The sequence below is a fragment of the Salvelinus sp. IW2-2015 genome, linkage group LG15 (assembly GCF_002910315.2).
Source record: "Salvelinus sp. IW2-2015 linkage group LG15, ASM291031v2, whole genome shotgun sequence".
Classification (NCBI taxonomy): Eukaryota; Metazoa; Chordata; class Actinopteri; order Salmoniformes; family Salmonidae; genus Salvelinus; species Salvelinus sp. IW2-2015.
The window spans coordinates 47,511,478-47,527,399 of NC_036855.1; the positions used below are offsets into that span (position 1 = coordinate 47,511,478).

The following is a 15,922-nucleotide window of genomic DNA, read 5'->3' on the forward strand; positions in this document are numbered from 1 at the left end:
AACTTGGGTCAAACGTTTTGGGTAGCCTTCCACAAGCTTCCCACAATACATTGGGTGAGTTTTGGCCCATTCCTCCTGACAGAGGAACTGAGTCAGGCTTGTAGGCCTCCTTGCTCGCACACACTTTTTCAGTTCTGCCCATAAATGTTCTATAGGATTGAGGTCAGGGCTTTGTGATGGCCACTCCAATACCTTGACTTTGTTGTCCTTGTTGCCATTTTTCCACAACTTTGGAAGTATGCTTGGGGTCATTGTCCATTTGGAAGACGTATTTGCGACCATGCTTTAACTTCCTGACTGATGTCTTGAGATGTTGCTTCAATATATCCACATAATTGTCCTACCTCATGATGCCATCTATTTTGTGAAGTGCACCAGTCCCTCCAGCAGCAAAGCACAAACACAACATGATGCTGCCACCCCCGTGCTTCATGGTTGTGATGGTGTTTTTCAGCTTGCAAGCCTCCCCCTTTTTCCTCCAAACATAACAATGGTCATTATGGCCAAACAGTTCTATTTTTGTTTCATCAGACCAAAGGACTTTTCTCCAAAAGTATGCTCTTTGTCCCCATGTGCAGTTGCAAACCTTAATCTGTCTTATTTATGGTGGTTTTGGGGGAGTGGCTTCTTTATTGCTGAGCGGCCTTTCAGGTTATGTCGATATAGGACTTGGTTTACTATGGATATAGATACTTTTCTACCCATTTCCTCCAGCATCTTCACAAGGTCCTTTGCTGTTGTTCTGGGATTGATTTGCACTTTTTTTGCACCAAAGTATGTTCATCCCTAAGAGACAGAATGCGTCTCCTTCCTGAGCAGTATGACGGCTGCATGGTACCATGGTGTTTATACTTGCGTACTATTGTTTGTACAGATGAACGTGGTACCTTCAGACGTTTGGAAATTGCTCACAATGATGAACCAGACTTGTGGAGGTCTATAATTTTTTTTCTGATGTCTTGGCTGATTTCTTTTGATTTTACCATGATGTCAAGCAAAGAGGTCATGAGTTTGAAGGTAGGCCTTGAAATACATCCACAGCTCCACCTCCATTTGACTCAAATGATGTCAATTAGCATATCAGAGGCGTCTAAAGCCATGACATTTTCTGGAATTTCCCAAGCTGTTTAATAGGCACAGTCTATTTAGTGTATGTAAACTTCGGACCCACTGGAATTGTGATACAGTGAATTATAAGTGAAATAATCTGTCTGTAAAGAATTGTTGGAAAAATGACTTGTGTCATCCACAAAGTAGATGTCCTAACCGACTTGACAAAACTATAGTTTGTTAACTATAAATTTGTGGAGGGGTTGAAAAATTAGTTTTAATGACTCCAACATAAGTGTATGTAAACTTCCGACTTCAACTGTATGTACAAAAGTCAAAAGTTTCAGAACACCTACTTATTCTAGGGTTTTTCTTTATTTGTACTATTTTCTACATTGTAGAATAATGGGGAAGACATCAAAACTATGAAATAACACATATGGAATCATGTATTAACCAATAAAGTGTTAAACAAATCAAAATATATTTTATATTTGAGATTCTTCCAACAGCCACCCTTTGCCTTGATGACAGCTTTGCACATTCTTGGCATTCTCTCAACCAGCTTTACCTAGAATGCTTTTCCAACAGTCTTGAAGGAGTTCCCACATGTGCTGAGGACTTGTTTGCTGCTTTTCCTTCACTCTGCGGTCCAACTGACACGCCCTGGCCATAGAAAGGCTTTTATTCTCTATTTTGGTTAGGCCAGGGTGTGACTAGGGTGGGCATTCTAGTTTATTTATTTCTATGTTTCTTTGTGTTTGGCCGGGTGTGGTTCTCAATCAGAGGCAGCTGTCTATCGTTGTCTCTGATTGAGAACCATACTTAGGTATCCCTTTTTTCCACATGTCTTTGTGGGAAGTTTGCTTTTGTTTAGGGCACATATCCTTTAGCTTCATGGATTGTTTTTGTAGTGTTTGTTGTTTTGTTCGGCGTCTTTTTTCCAAATAAAGAGAAAATGTACGCTTACCACGCTGCACCTTGGTCCTCTTCCTTTAACGGCCGTGACACCAACTTATCACAAACCATCTCAATTTGGTTGAGGTCGTGGGATTTTGGAGGCCAGGTAATTTGATGCAGCACTCCATCACTCTCCTTCTTGAGAAATTAGCACTTGCACAGCCTGGAGGTGTGTTGGATCATTGTCCGGTTGAAAAACAAATGATAGTCCCACTAAGCCCAAACCAGATGGGATGGCATATCTCTGCAGAATGTTGTGGTAGCCATGCTCGTTAAGTGTGCCTTGAATTCTAAATAAACCACAGACAGTGTCACCAGAAAAGCACCCCCACACCATAACACCTCCTCCTCCATTCTTTACGGTGGGAAATACACATGCGGAGATCATCCGTTCACCGACACCGCATCTCACAAAGACACAGTGTTTGGATCCAAAAATCTCAAATTTTGGACTCCAGACCAAAGGACAAATTTCCACTGGTCTAATGTCCATTGCTTGTGTTTTTTGGCCCAAGCAAGTCTTTTCTTCTTTTTGGTGTCCTTTTGTAGTGGTGTCTTTGAAGCAATTCGACCAGGCTTGATTCACACAGTCTCCTCTGAACAGTTGAAGTTGAGATGTTTCATTTATTTGAACTCTGAATCATTTATTTGGGCTGCAATTTCTGAGGCTGGTAACTCTATTGAACTTATCCTCTACAGCAGAGGTAACTCTGGGTCTTCCATTCCTGTGGCGGTCCTCATGAGAGCCAGTTTCATCATAGTGCTTGATGGCTTTTGCGAGTTCTTGAAATGTTCCATATTGACTGACCTTCATGTGTTAAAGTAATGATGGACTGCCGTTTCTCTTTGTTTATTAGAGCTGTTCTTGCCATAAGATGGACTTGGTCTTTTACCAAATAGGGCTATCTTCTGTATACCACCTCTACCTTGTCACAACACAACTGATTGGCTCAAATGCATTAAGAAGGAAAGAAATTCCACAAATTAACTTTGAACAAGGCAAACCTGTTAATTGAAATGCATTCCAGGTGACTACCTCATGAAGCTGGTTGAGAGAGTGTGCAAAGCTGTCATCAAGGCAAAAGGTTGAAGAATCTAAAATCTTGTCACGCCCTGACCTTAGAGAGACGTTTTATTTCTCTATTTAGTTAGGTCAGGGTGTGATGTGGGGTGGGCATTCTATGTTTGGTATTTCTTTGTGTTTGGCCGAGTGTGGTTCCCAATCAGAGGCAGCTGTCTATAGTTGTCTCTGATTGGGAATCATACTTAGGTAGCCTTTTTTTCCCACCTATGTTGTGGAATCTTGTTTTTTGTTAGCTCTGTGAAGCCTGCAGAACGTGTCATTCGTTATTCTTTTTGTTGTTTTTGTTTGGTGTTCTGAGTAATTAAAGAATCATGAACATTTACCACGCTGCACCTTGGTCTCCTTCAAACAACGGACGTTACAAATCTAAAATATATTTTGATTTGTTTAACACTTTTTTGGTTACTACATGATTCCATATGTGTTATTTCATAGTTTTGATGTCTTCACTATTATTCTACATTGTAGAAAATAGTTTTTTTTTAAATAGAAAAACCCTTGAATGAGTAGGTGTTCTAAAATTTTTGACCGGAAGTGTATTTGATGGGATGTATAGACATTATGGACAGTATGTGGATAGAATATTTACTATATCTGAAGAATATGTAGGATAGAATAAGGACAGCAGCCTCTAAGGTGCAGGATTGAGTAACCGGGTGGTAAGCGGCTAGTGACAGTGACTAATTTCAGGATAGATTACTGGGAGGAGGCCGGCTAGTGATGGCTATTTAACAGTCTAATGGACTTGAGATAGAAGCTGTTTTTCAGTCTCTCTCGGTCCCAGCTTTGATGCACCAGCACTAACCTCTCCTTTTGGATGATAGCGGGGTGTACAAGCCATGGTTTGGGTGGCTTCCTATGACACCGGGTGCTATAGATGTTCTGGAGAGCAGGCAGTGTGCCCCCGGTGATGCATTGGGCAGGCCGCGCCAGGTGTGTCCCTTTCCAAATCATGTCCAATCAATTGAATTTACCACAGGTGGACTCCAAACAAGTTGTAGAAACATCTCAAACCTCATAGCAAAGGGTCTGAATACTTATCTAAAAAAAACATTTTTTTTTGCTTCGTCATTGTGCTTCGTCATTATGGGGTATTGTGTGTAGATTGATAAGAAAAAAATATTTAATACATTTTAGGATAAGGCGTAACAAAATGTTGAAAAAGGGAAGGGGTCTGAATACTTTCCAAATTCACTGTATGGGTGTTTTTATAAAGTGGTGACCATGAGTCTCAGGCAAGGAAAACACCTCCTCTTCTCATCATTTTCCCTTTTTCTTAACTCTCCTCTCCTAATCTCGCTCTATTAATCTTGTTCTGTTTCCCAGGAAAAGAAACACAATCGTCTCTTCTCTTCCCCTTTTGCTCCAGTACTGTCTTGCTGTCTGTCCCCCGTGTAGACCTAATAAGTGTGTAATTAGAGTGCAGAATAGTGGGAATTCTCTTTATTTGGGAGTGAGACAGGTGTGTTTGTGCACGCGCGTGTGTGTTTGTGCGCGTGTGTGTGTGTGTGTATCACACCTGTCGTCTCACCACCACCTCCCCGTGTCCCTCTGTAATAGAGAGGTATTAGGATGGGAAGCAGGTGGAAGGCAGGTCTAGGGAGAGATCAATGCAATTTGCAAAGTGCCTTCCAGACAATTTCTATGCTGGATTGTCTCCAACACCAGGCACACAGCAGCCACTGACAAAAAAGAGGGAAAAAAGTGCCATCGAACAACTTCAATGCCACCTCCACATTTTTCACTCTGGAAGTCATGAGTAATATGCAAATGATCCGACTGTTTGTTGCACAGAGAAAAAAACGCAGAAAACAATTACTTGAATATGAAATGCACATCCTACCAGCTCAGAGAAAGAGCGTTCCAACCACACACTCTGATCATATCTATGTTTGTATTTACCATAAATCACGTCAAATATGCTTCAAATGGCCCCGTATTGCATATAATGAGATTAAAGCTATTGCTACATCTCAATTAATTCCCCAGCCAATTAGTATTCCATGGAGACAGAGTTGTAGGAATTATTCCCCATTTTCACAGTCCGCTCCGGGAATTCATTAATGATTGTTGGCCAATTGACCAGGAGCGTCTCACCTCAGTCTAATCATACATCATCACTGTGCTCTTAGAAATAAAGAAATGAGCCACAGATCTGGGCTAGGTCCGGAGTCTGTCCCTGCTAATATTGTCTGTCATTGTGTAGCCAATGTGAAATGGTTGTCGGAGTGTTAGTAGCGTTCAATCTGAGACATATCCCGCTCTGAGACCGAGAAGTACAGTAGTTGTTTCCCTTGTTCTGCAAGACCCACAGCTTTTGTGGCGTAACTGGTAACATTTCTTCATGGTGACATGTCAATGTGTTCAGAGGTTCCCTGGTTTGAGACCAGTGAGGGACAGAAGATGTAAGCTGGTAGGAATGTAGCTAGCATAATGTCCCAGATAATATAGAAGAGGTAACCATGTAATTAGGGAAAGGGTGTACCTAGTCAGTTGCACAACTGAATGCATTCAACTGAGATGTGTATTCCACATATAATGTCATTGGCACCCAGGGAGCAGTTATTGGGGGTTAACTGCTTGCTCAAGGGCAGAACGGCAGATTTATTCCCATCTTTCCAGCGCTGGGATTCAAACCAGCAACCTTTCGGTTACTGGCCTGATGCTCTTATCTGCTAGGCTACCTGCTGCCCCTGGTACTGCTAATGCAAAAGAGTTATACTGATAGTAATGTAGCTAACATAGCATCTTTGCTAACGCTAACAAAGAGGTAAGCTGGTAGTACTGTAGCTCGCTAAGCCTCGTGCTGTGACGCCACCTTCCCTGTGTCTAACGATAGAGGTGTATGAATAGAGGAGGTAAAGTGGTTAACTAAAGAGAGAATATTCATCAACTCTTTGAGGACAATGGAAGACTATTTCTGAAGGCAGAGGCTGCGCAACCGGATCAAACCGCCCCATCCTGTCCCTGTCCCCCCCTTCTTTTTCTCAAACCATATAACATTCTGGGCATGTACCAACTTAACCCACTACATGCCAACCAGTTCATGGGAATATGTATTTAGATCTTCTTGAATTATGTACAGTGTTTTTTCGTGGGCAAATGTTTGAGTTGATTATGTTAACAAACTGCAGCCTACCTGTGTTTCGTTTCAAACAAAGCACGTATTTTGCCTAGTGGTGCGCACTGTTGAGAAGCTATTTCTATGAGGACAACGATCTTGAACAGCAATGAATGTCATATAGGAGACGTGGACATATTATGGAAGCCAGAGGTGCCATTATCTATCCATGATTCCATTAAATGTTCTATTGTGCAATATTACATTTACCTATAATGTGCATGAATACTGTATCTCATTCAAATAAAAATGTTGCACTATATGACATCATTGGTCTCTCCTTTTCATCTATAATGTCTATGATCCGACCAGGATAGCTCTGTACAGAAGGAGATTTATGTGGTCCATGAACTGAGTGGGTAAAAAGCACTCAGCTCCATCTCATTCTTATACTTATCTGCAGCTCTTACAACTGCAGCCTTTTCTCCAGCTATTCTCAGTGAGTATTGTTGAATACAGTATACTCTTCTTTCCTGTTGCTTTGGTTCACAAGATAAGGCAGAGACCAGGGCCACGATATCGATTTACATTCGTATTTCACCATAAGTACACGAGGCTGCCGCTTCCCATATCTTGTCAACCCACTCTGTCGCATCATTAGAAAACCACCATTCTCTGGTAAAGGCTTGATTTGTGCACGGCTGAGTACCGTAGGGATTGCCCGCAGAGGCCAACCTATTAGATTTCCCCAGAAAGCACAGAGCTGCCTGCCTGTCTGCCGGTGAGGTGTAATGTAGCTCCACAGTAGAGTGGGCTGGGCTTATTTCCTCCTTCAGCAGGCTCTTCTTGGACCTTTGCCGCTAAGATCTCAGGGGAGCTAAGCGTGCAGTCTCTTTCTCTCTCTAAATAAGGCAGATGTGCTCTGCAGAATAAATCTGTCTGACTTCATTGGCCCTGTTCTGCTCCCAGACACTGCATGGTGATTACATTGCACCTCAGATCCGTATTACTGGAGAGTAATTATGAATTGTATTGTTGGTTTCCCTAGTGACTCTACCAGCACAATTGATTTTTTCAGCCAGCGGATTGACAGAATAGGGAGACTGTAGAGACTATAGCAAGTGTATGAACTAAACCAATGCATTGCCATAAGCATGGCTATGGGCAAGGCTTTTGTGTGTCTGTGACAGAAAAAGATAAAAGACAGTTTATGCAGAGGTTGTTTACATATGCATGCACACACACAAACACGCAAATACACACACAAATTGGCCCTCCCTCTCATACCCACTGTCACAGAGATGATTGCTGGTTCACATGAAGCTTGCATGGAAATGAGAAGCTTGAACTTGTCCCATGTGGCTCAGTTGATAGAGCATGGCACTTGCAATGTGAGGGTTGTGGGTTTGATTCCCATGGTGAAAAAGTCAAAGAAATGTATGCACTCATTAATGTATGTCTCTGGAAAACAGTGTTTTCTCAAATGTAATGTAAATGTTGAACTCCTATCACCCTTTCTTTCTCTCTTCTTCCTTCTCTCTGTCGTCATGTTAATCTCAGAGGAGCAGCGAGTGTGCCATTGCGTGAAACCCCAGCACACAACAATAGGCGGGCCACTGAAGTTCAATCAGACCCCAGCTAAAGATTATAGATCAGTATTGTCACCCGCTTCCTGCTTAATGAACAGAGGCGCATTGTAAATCCTTTTGTCGGCTGCAAAATGAGCTCCCTAATCTTGTTAATGGTATTCTTTTCTCTTTCTCTAGGACCGGTTTGTTGTACACAAAAGAGGTTTTTAAAAAGAGAGGATTTCAGCGGGGCCTAAACACTGGCTTAGAGAACAATGGGAGATGCCTGCTCTTTTCTCATCATTCTGAGCTAATAACGTGCGGCTGTGTTCGAATAGTCTAACCGCGTGCCGCAGTGGTTTGATACTGAGGGTAATGATGTTCGCTGCATTGGGGGAAATGGAGTGAGGGAGGAGGAGGAGGGAGGGAGGAGGAGTGTCGGAATTGGAGATGATGCTGTTCTTGTTTCCCTGCAATATTTATTTTTACAAATTTGGCAGGACGGTAGGAATACACTGTACGTTGTGCTGTTCAGATCCGCGCTGGAGGCCATGGTGGTATTTTCTCAACATTTAAAGGTTATAGGAGGAAAAAGCATGTATGATTAATTGGAAAATGTAAAAAAACTTGTTTCTGCATGTGGTACTAATTATCAAAGCAATTATTTTTTGCCTTGTCCTGCTATTGGATTTAGCTGCGGTAGAGTAAAAAATAATGTGTCTTCAGTCATCATCTCAGATCCTACTCCTCACAGAACGGCAGTTGTGTCCCAGATGGCACCGTATTCCCTATATAGTGCACTACTTTGGACCAGGGCCCATCGGGCTTTGGTCAACAATAGTGCACTATATAGGGAATACGGTGACATTTGGGACCCAGTCAGCATCAGAGGGGAGCTTCTTGTGTGTGTGTGCTTAAGCCCTCCCAGGCCCACCCATGGCTTTGCCCCTGCCCAGTCATGTTAAATCCATAGATTAGGGTTTAATTTATTTATTTCAATTGATTTATTTCCTTATATGACTGTAACTCAGTAACATCTTAAATTGTTGCATGTTGCGTTTCTATTTTTGTTCAGTATAAAACAATTCCATAGCACCAACCTAATTAATTAAATAATTAATCACCCAATATATAGAGTTCTGTGTAAACCTCAAGATCCAGACACACACACACACACACACACACACACACACACACACACACACACGTACAGAGTACACACACACGTGCACGCAAGCACACAAACACACAAGAAGCTCCCCTCTGATGCTGACTGGGTCCCAAATGTCACAGCCAATCAGAATTAGATTTCCCCACAATAGGGCTTTAGTACAGACAGCAATATTCCTCAATTTCATCAGCTGTCCTGGTGGCTGGTCTCAGACGACCCCACAGGTGAAGAAGCCTGATGTGGAGGTCCTGGGCAGGTGTGGTTAGACGTGGTCTGCGGTTGTGAGGCCGGTTGGACGGACTGCCAAATTATCTAAAATTACATTGGAGGTGGCTTATGGTAGAGAAATTAACATTAAATTATCTGGAAACAGCTCTGGTGGACAATCCTGCAGTCAGCATGTCAATTGCACACTCCCTCAACTTGAGACATCTGTGGCATTGTGTTGTATGACAAAACTTCACATTTTAGAGTGGCCTTTTGTTGTCCCCAGCACAAGGTGCACCTGTGTAATGATCATGCTGTTTAATCAGCTTCTTGGTATGCCACACCTGTCAGGTGGATAGATTATCTTGGCAAAGGATACATTCTCACTAACAGGGATGTGAACAAATGTGTGCAAACAATTTTAGAGAAATAAGCATTTTGTGCGTATGGAACATTTCTGGGATCTTTTATTTCAACTCATGAAACATGGGACCAACACTTTTTATTTGGGGTTTTATATTTTTGTTCAGTGTAAGATGGTCATACTATGGATCATTTAGTTATTTTAGTTAGAATTTTAGGACCTCTTTAAGTATAAACAAAAATATATCTAAAAAAATTATTGCATGTTTTTGTTGCTTTAAGTTCAGTGAGATAAATCTGAGATTTCCTTATAAGTGTTCACAGAATGTTACTTCTGTATAAAACAGTTTAACAGTCTCTACGATGTAATGCATAGCCTGTAGTTACCAAACACACCATGGGTAAAATCTACACATTTGATGTTACATCAAAATACCCATTATAACCATTTTAATGGCATAGGAAAGAAGAAGAAGAAATGTCACAGTATGCTTCAAGAATAGATCAACATGGCATGAGTTCTTCAGTTTGATACATTGTCCAGTAAACATGTTTAAATGTCTTGCACTATTGGTGGAATGGTCAAGCTGTTTCGAAATGGTTAAAATATTGAAGTGCTGATGAATAATCAATAATCAAGCAATACGCTATACATGCAAAGTAATTGATAAACACTTAACCACCTATGAATCAACAATGAAAGAGTAATGGATAAACAATAACAGTTTGAAAACAGTGATTGATCATTATGATACACAGGATCAGTCTTTAGAGTCATGTTCAAACAAGCTGCACCATTGAATTAATTGTTTTGTAAATTGGCAAAAATGGGCAAAAATGATTAACCTGTGATCATACATGATTACTAATTGGTAGCTTAATCATTTCAGTAATGTACTCCAATTGCAAGGTTGAAGGGAAGTCAGTTGGCTGCATAAAATTATCCTACGGCGCTGCGGTGCAATCATCTTTTTGCCACCAGTGAGAGGACGTGAGCTGTCCAAGTGGGTAAGTGACTACCACACACTGGGATATGCATCACCTGTGCGACACAAAGTTATACCTGAAAATCAAGTGAGATTTCATTAAGGACTTCCGTCGTAAGAGAGAGTGTGTCTCTTTGACACTGAATTTTAGCACCTTGTGGGGCTAATTATTGAGGTACTGGGAGATCTCAGAATATGAGAACAGGAAAAATTCCAATGCCATGTGCCTTTGCCCATAGGAAGTTAGCGTGAGCTCATTATGGCATTTTTAGACGTCATGGCGAAGGCAACACTGTTCTTTTATAGCTCAATGGCTAAACATTTACCCCATTCTCCTGGGGTGGCAGGTAGCCTAGTGGTTAAAGTGTTGGGCCAGTAACCAGAAGGTTGCTGGATCGAATCCCTGAGCTAACAAGGTAAAAATCTGTCTTTCTGCCCCTGAGCAAGGCAGTTAACCATGCTCACCAGGCGCTGAAGATGTGGATATCAATTAAGGCAGCCCCCTGCACCTCTCTGGGATGGGTAGATGTGTTTCCTGATGATGTCTCATGTTTAAAAAAAATATATAGAATTTAATCAAATCATATTTAATTTGTCACATGCACCGAATACAACAGGTGTAAACGTTACTGTGAAATGCTTACTTACAAGACCTTAACCAACAATGCAGTTCAAGAAATAGAGTTACGAAAATATTTACTATATAAACTAAAGTTTAAAAAATTATAAAAAGTAAAACAATAAAATAACATAACAATAACTAGGCTATATACAGGGGTACCAGTACCAAGTCAATGTGCACCCCCTCACAGGTTAGTTGAGGTCATTTGTACATGTAGGTTGGGGTAAAAGGAGTATGCATAGGTAATAAACAGCGAGTAGCAGCAGTGTAAAAACAAATTATTCAGCAGTCTTATGGCTTCGGGTTAGAAGCTGTTAAGGAGCCTTATGAACCTAGACTTGGCGCTCCGGTACCGCTTGCCGTGCGGTAGCAGAGAGAACAGTCTATGACTTGGGTGACTGGAGTCTTTGACACATTTTTGGACCTTCCTCTAACACCTCCTAGTATATAGGTCCTGGATGGAAGGAAGCTTGGCCCCAGTGATGTGCTGGGCTGTACACACTACACTCTGTTGCACCTTACGCTCGAATGCTGAGCAGTTGACACACCAGGTGGTGATGCAACCGGTCAGGATGCTCTCGATGGTACAGTTGTAGAACTTTTGGAGGATCTGGGGACCTATGCCAAATATTTTTACTTTCCTGAGGGGGAAAATGTGTTGTCGTGCACTCTTCACGACTGTCTTGTTGTGTTTAGACCATTATAGCAAGATGGCGCCGACAGATAGGGCAGCTCTGCTTCTAGCTCCTAAGCAACTTTGTAGTATTTATTTGTTTGTTTGTTATTTCTTACATTATCAGAACAGGATTTCTTTGTGTTACATACAGCCAGAAATAACTTTTGGATATCAGGGTGGCGGTATTTCACCAGCATTACGACCGGGAATACAACTTTCCCGAATTGGATCCTTTGTTCTTACCTCCCAGGGCTGATTAACTGATTTCAGAGGCTGATCCAAAACACTGCCGGCAGAGAAGAGGAATTCGGAGTGGACTTCTAGTCCAACTCAGGGGGCGCACACACCATCCACTGCTTCCGAGTATATTACTCGCTAATGTTCAGTCTCTGGATAAATAGGTAGACGAGCTCAGGGAGAGAATCTCCTTCCAGAGAGACATCAGGGATTGTAACATACTCTGTTCCATGGAAACATGGCTCTCTCAGGATATACTATCTTTGTCCATACAGCCAGATGGGTTCTCAGTATATCGCACAGACAGTAATAAAGAACTCTTCGGGAAGAAGAAAAGCGGAGGTGTATGTTTCATGATTTACCACTCATGGTGTGATTATGATAACATACAGAAACTAAAGTCCTTTCGTTCACTCAACCTAGAATACCTCATAATCAAATGCAGACCATATTACCTCCCAAGAGAATTCTATTATTTTATAGTCACAGCCGTGTATATTCTCCTCAAGTCGATACCATACCGGCCCACAAAGAACTTCACTGGACTTTATGCAAACTGGAAACATGTATCCTGATGCCGCATTTATTGTAGCTGGGGATTTTAATAAAGCAAATTTGAGGAAAACGCTGCCGAAATTCTACCAACACATTGACTCTAGCACTCGCTCTGAGAAAACATTAGACGGCATCCTTAGCTGCTGCATCAGAGCATGCGCAGACCAGCTGGCTGGAGTGTTTACGTACAGTACATATTCAATCTCTCCCTATCCCAGTCTGCTTTCCACACATGCTTCAAGATGTCCACCATTGTTCCTGTACCCAAGAAAGCAAAGGTAACTGAACTAAATGACTATAGCCCCGTAGCACTCCTGTCATCATGAAGTGCTTTGAGAGGCTAGTTAAGGATCATATCACCTCTACCTTACCTGAAACCCTATACCCACTTTAATTTACTTACCACAGCAATAGTTCCACAGACAATGCAATCACCATCGCACTGCACACTGCCCACTTACCGATCCTCAACACAGGGGCCCCACAAGGGTGCGTGCTCAGCCCCCTCCTATACTCCCTGATCGCCCATGACTGCGTGGCCACCCACGCCTCCGTCTCAATCATCAAGTTTGCAGATGTAGGCCTGACAATAATAGGCCTGATTACCAACAATGACGAGACAGCCTACATGGAGGAGGTGAGGGCCCTGTGAGTGTGGTGCCAGGAAAATAACCTCTCACTCTACCTCAGGAGGCTGAAGAAATTCGGCTTGTCACCAAAAGCACTCACAAACTTCTACAGGTGCACAATTGAGAGCATCCTGTTGGGCTGTATCACCGCCTGGTACGGCAAATGCACCACCCGCAACCGCAGGGCTGGTTCCTTAATTCCAATCTTTCACATTTAGGTTGTGTGTATTGTGTATTGTTGTGAATTTTTATATATTACTGCACTGTTGGAGCTAGAAACACAAGCATTTCGCTACCCCTGCAATAACATCTGCTAAACATGTGTACGTGACAAATACAATTTGACTTGATGATAGTTTGTTGGTGATATGGACAGCAAGGAACTTGAAACTCTCAACCCACTCCACTACAGCCCCGTTGATGTTAATGGGGGCCTGTTTGGCTCTCCTTTTCTTGTAGTCCACAATCAGCTTCTTTGTCTTGCTCACATTGAGGGAGAGGTTGTTGTCTCTGACCTCCTCCCTATAGGCTGTTTCATTGTTGTTGTCAGCCTACCACTGTTGTGTCGTCAGCAAACGTAATGATGGTGTTGGAGTCGTGCTTGGCCACGAAGTCGTGAGTGAACAGGGAGTACAGGAGGGGACTAAGCACGCACCACTGAGGGGTCCCAGTGTTGAGGATCAGCGTGGCAGATGTGTTGTTGCCTAACCTTACCACCTGGGGGCGGCCCATCAGGAAGTCTGGTGCTCTCATGCATGCTTCAGTGTTCTTGAAGAGAGCATAAAAGGCATTTAGTCGTCTGGTAGGCTCTCGGCCGGGTTTCCATTTGTAGTCCGTAATAGTTTGCAAGCCCTGCCACATGTTCAATGCACTTATTGATGAAGCCGGTGACTGATGTGGTATACTCCTCAATGCCATTGGATGAATCATGGAACATATTCCAGTCTGTGCTAGCAAAACAGTCCTGTAGCGTAGCATCCGCGTCATCTGACCACTTCCGTATTGAGCGTGTCACTGGTACTTCCTGCTTTAGTTTTGCTTGTAAGCAGGAATCAGAAGGATATAATTATGGTCAGGTTTATCAAATGGATTGTGAGGGAGAGCTTTGTATGCGTCTCTGTGTGTGAAGTAAAGGTGGTCTAGAGGTGGTCTAGAGTTGTTTTTCCTCTGGTTGCACATGTGACATGATGGTAGAAATAAGGTAAAACGGATTTACATGTAAAGTACCCGGCCACTAGGAGCCCCGCTTCTGGATGAGCATTTCCTGGTTTGCTTATGGTCTTATACAGCTCGTTGAGTGTGGTCTTAGTGCCAGCATTGGTTTGTGGTGGTAAATAGACGGCTACGAATAATACACTTGAGAACTCTCTTGGTAGATATTGTGGTCTACATTTTATTATGAGGTACTCTACCTCAGGAGAGCAAAATCTCGTGTTCAAAATGTTTAATTTATCCACTTCTACACTTCTAATTTACAGAAGTGGTCATTTCGAAAGTGGGAACCGTCCTTTCCTACAGACGATAGGTAAAGTGAGTCTAGGCTATTTCTGCTAGCAAAATGTGTTTAGACTGGAACACGTAGTTCAAAATAAACTAATTAATCCAATTCCAAATGTTTTTTCCTGGAACACGCAGTAATCTTACAGAAGTGCTATTTTTTTTGAGTGGGAATGCTCCCTATCCTACAGCCGATAGGAAAGGTGGCTCTATGGTCCCAGTGGCCACAATAGGCGTATGAGAAATTCAAGCAATATGCACTTAAACTGGAGCCCGCATTTTCTCATTAGGACACTAATTCAACTTTAGTTCTCCAAGTAAAACCACAATTATGTCTAGTACAGTCAGTTTGCAACACAGACAAAAAAATMTAAACTCTCTTTTAATTAGACAAGTCAGTTAAGAACAAATTCTTATTTTACAATGGCGGCCTACCCCAGCCAAACCCTTCCCTAACCCAGACGATGCTGGGAAAATTGTGCGCCACCCTATGGGATTCTCAATCTCCTTGTTCCTTCAGACTTATGGAAAAAACACACTACTTTCACTGATAAGCTCTGAGTTATGGACTATGAATCTTAAGTGTAATAATTTGTCCATTGAAGTCTAAAAGCAAGTGAAAATGTCTATTAGTTCCTCTCACGGGGTACCAAAATACAGTGCATTTGGAAAGTACTCAGACCCCTTAATTTTTTCCACATTTTGTTACATTACAGCCTTATTCTAAAATTGATTTTTAAATATTCCCCTCATCAATTATACACAAAATACCCAATAATGACAAAGCAAAAACAATTTTTGCAAATTTATKAAATAAAAAAACTGAAATATCTAAATACTTTCCGAATGCACTTTTTGTTGTGACTTATGGCTAATTAAAATTCTACAAAATTGACTGATTAGTGGAGTAATACATTTATCTGAATTATTTGATTAAGACCTTTAAGGGCTGGATATAGAGAAATCCTTGAATTAACTATATGAGTAGTTAACATTAACCATTATATCATTAATCCTATATCAATAATAGTCTTAATCAACAGTTAATTTACTATATTCTCATTCTGAACAGTCGTAAAGCTCTGATACCCGATGAACCAAATTGCTTGTAAATGAACTCAATGCCACAAACAATTCATTCAAGGTTTTATTTACTAGACTAAATAAGTTGGAAAATTAGGTAGTTAACAGATACAATAAAAAGGCAGAATATAATGGGATACAACACAGTGATTAAGGTGAGTCTCCACATGTTC

The 15,922-nt window shown here is 41.7% G+C and overlaps 1 protein-coding gene across 1 annotated transcript in view; it reads left to right on the forward strand.

The window, feature by feature from the left end:
- LOC111974393 (protein kinase C-binding protein NELL1) overlaps positions 1-15,922 on the forward strand; it is a 372,315-nt gene that overhangs the window by 262,868 nt on the left and 93,525 nt on the right. The gene's annotated exons all lie outside the window — the stretch shown is intronic.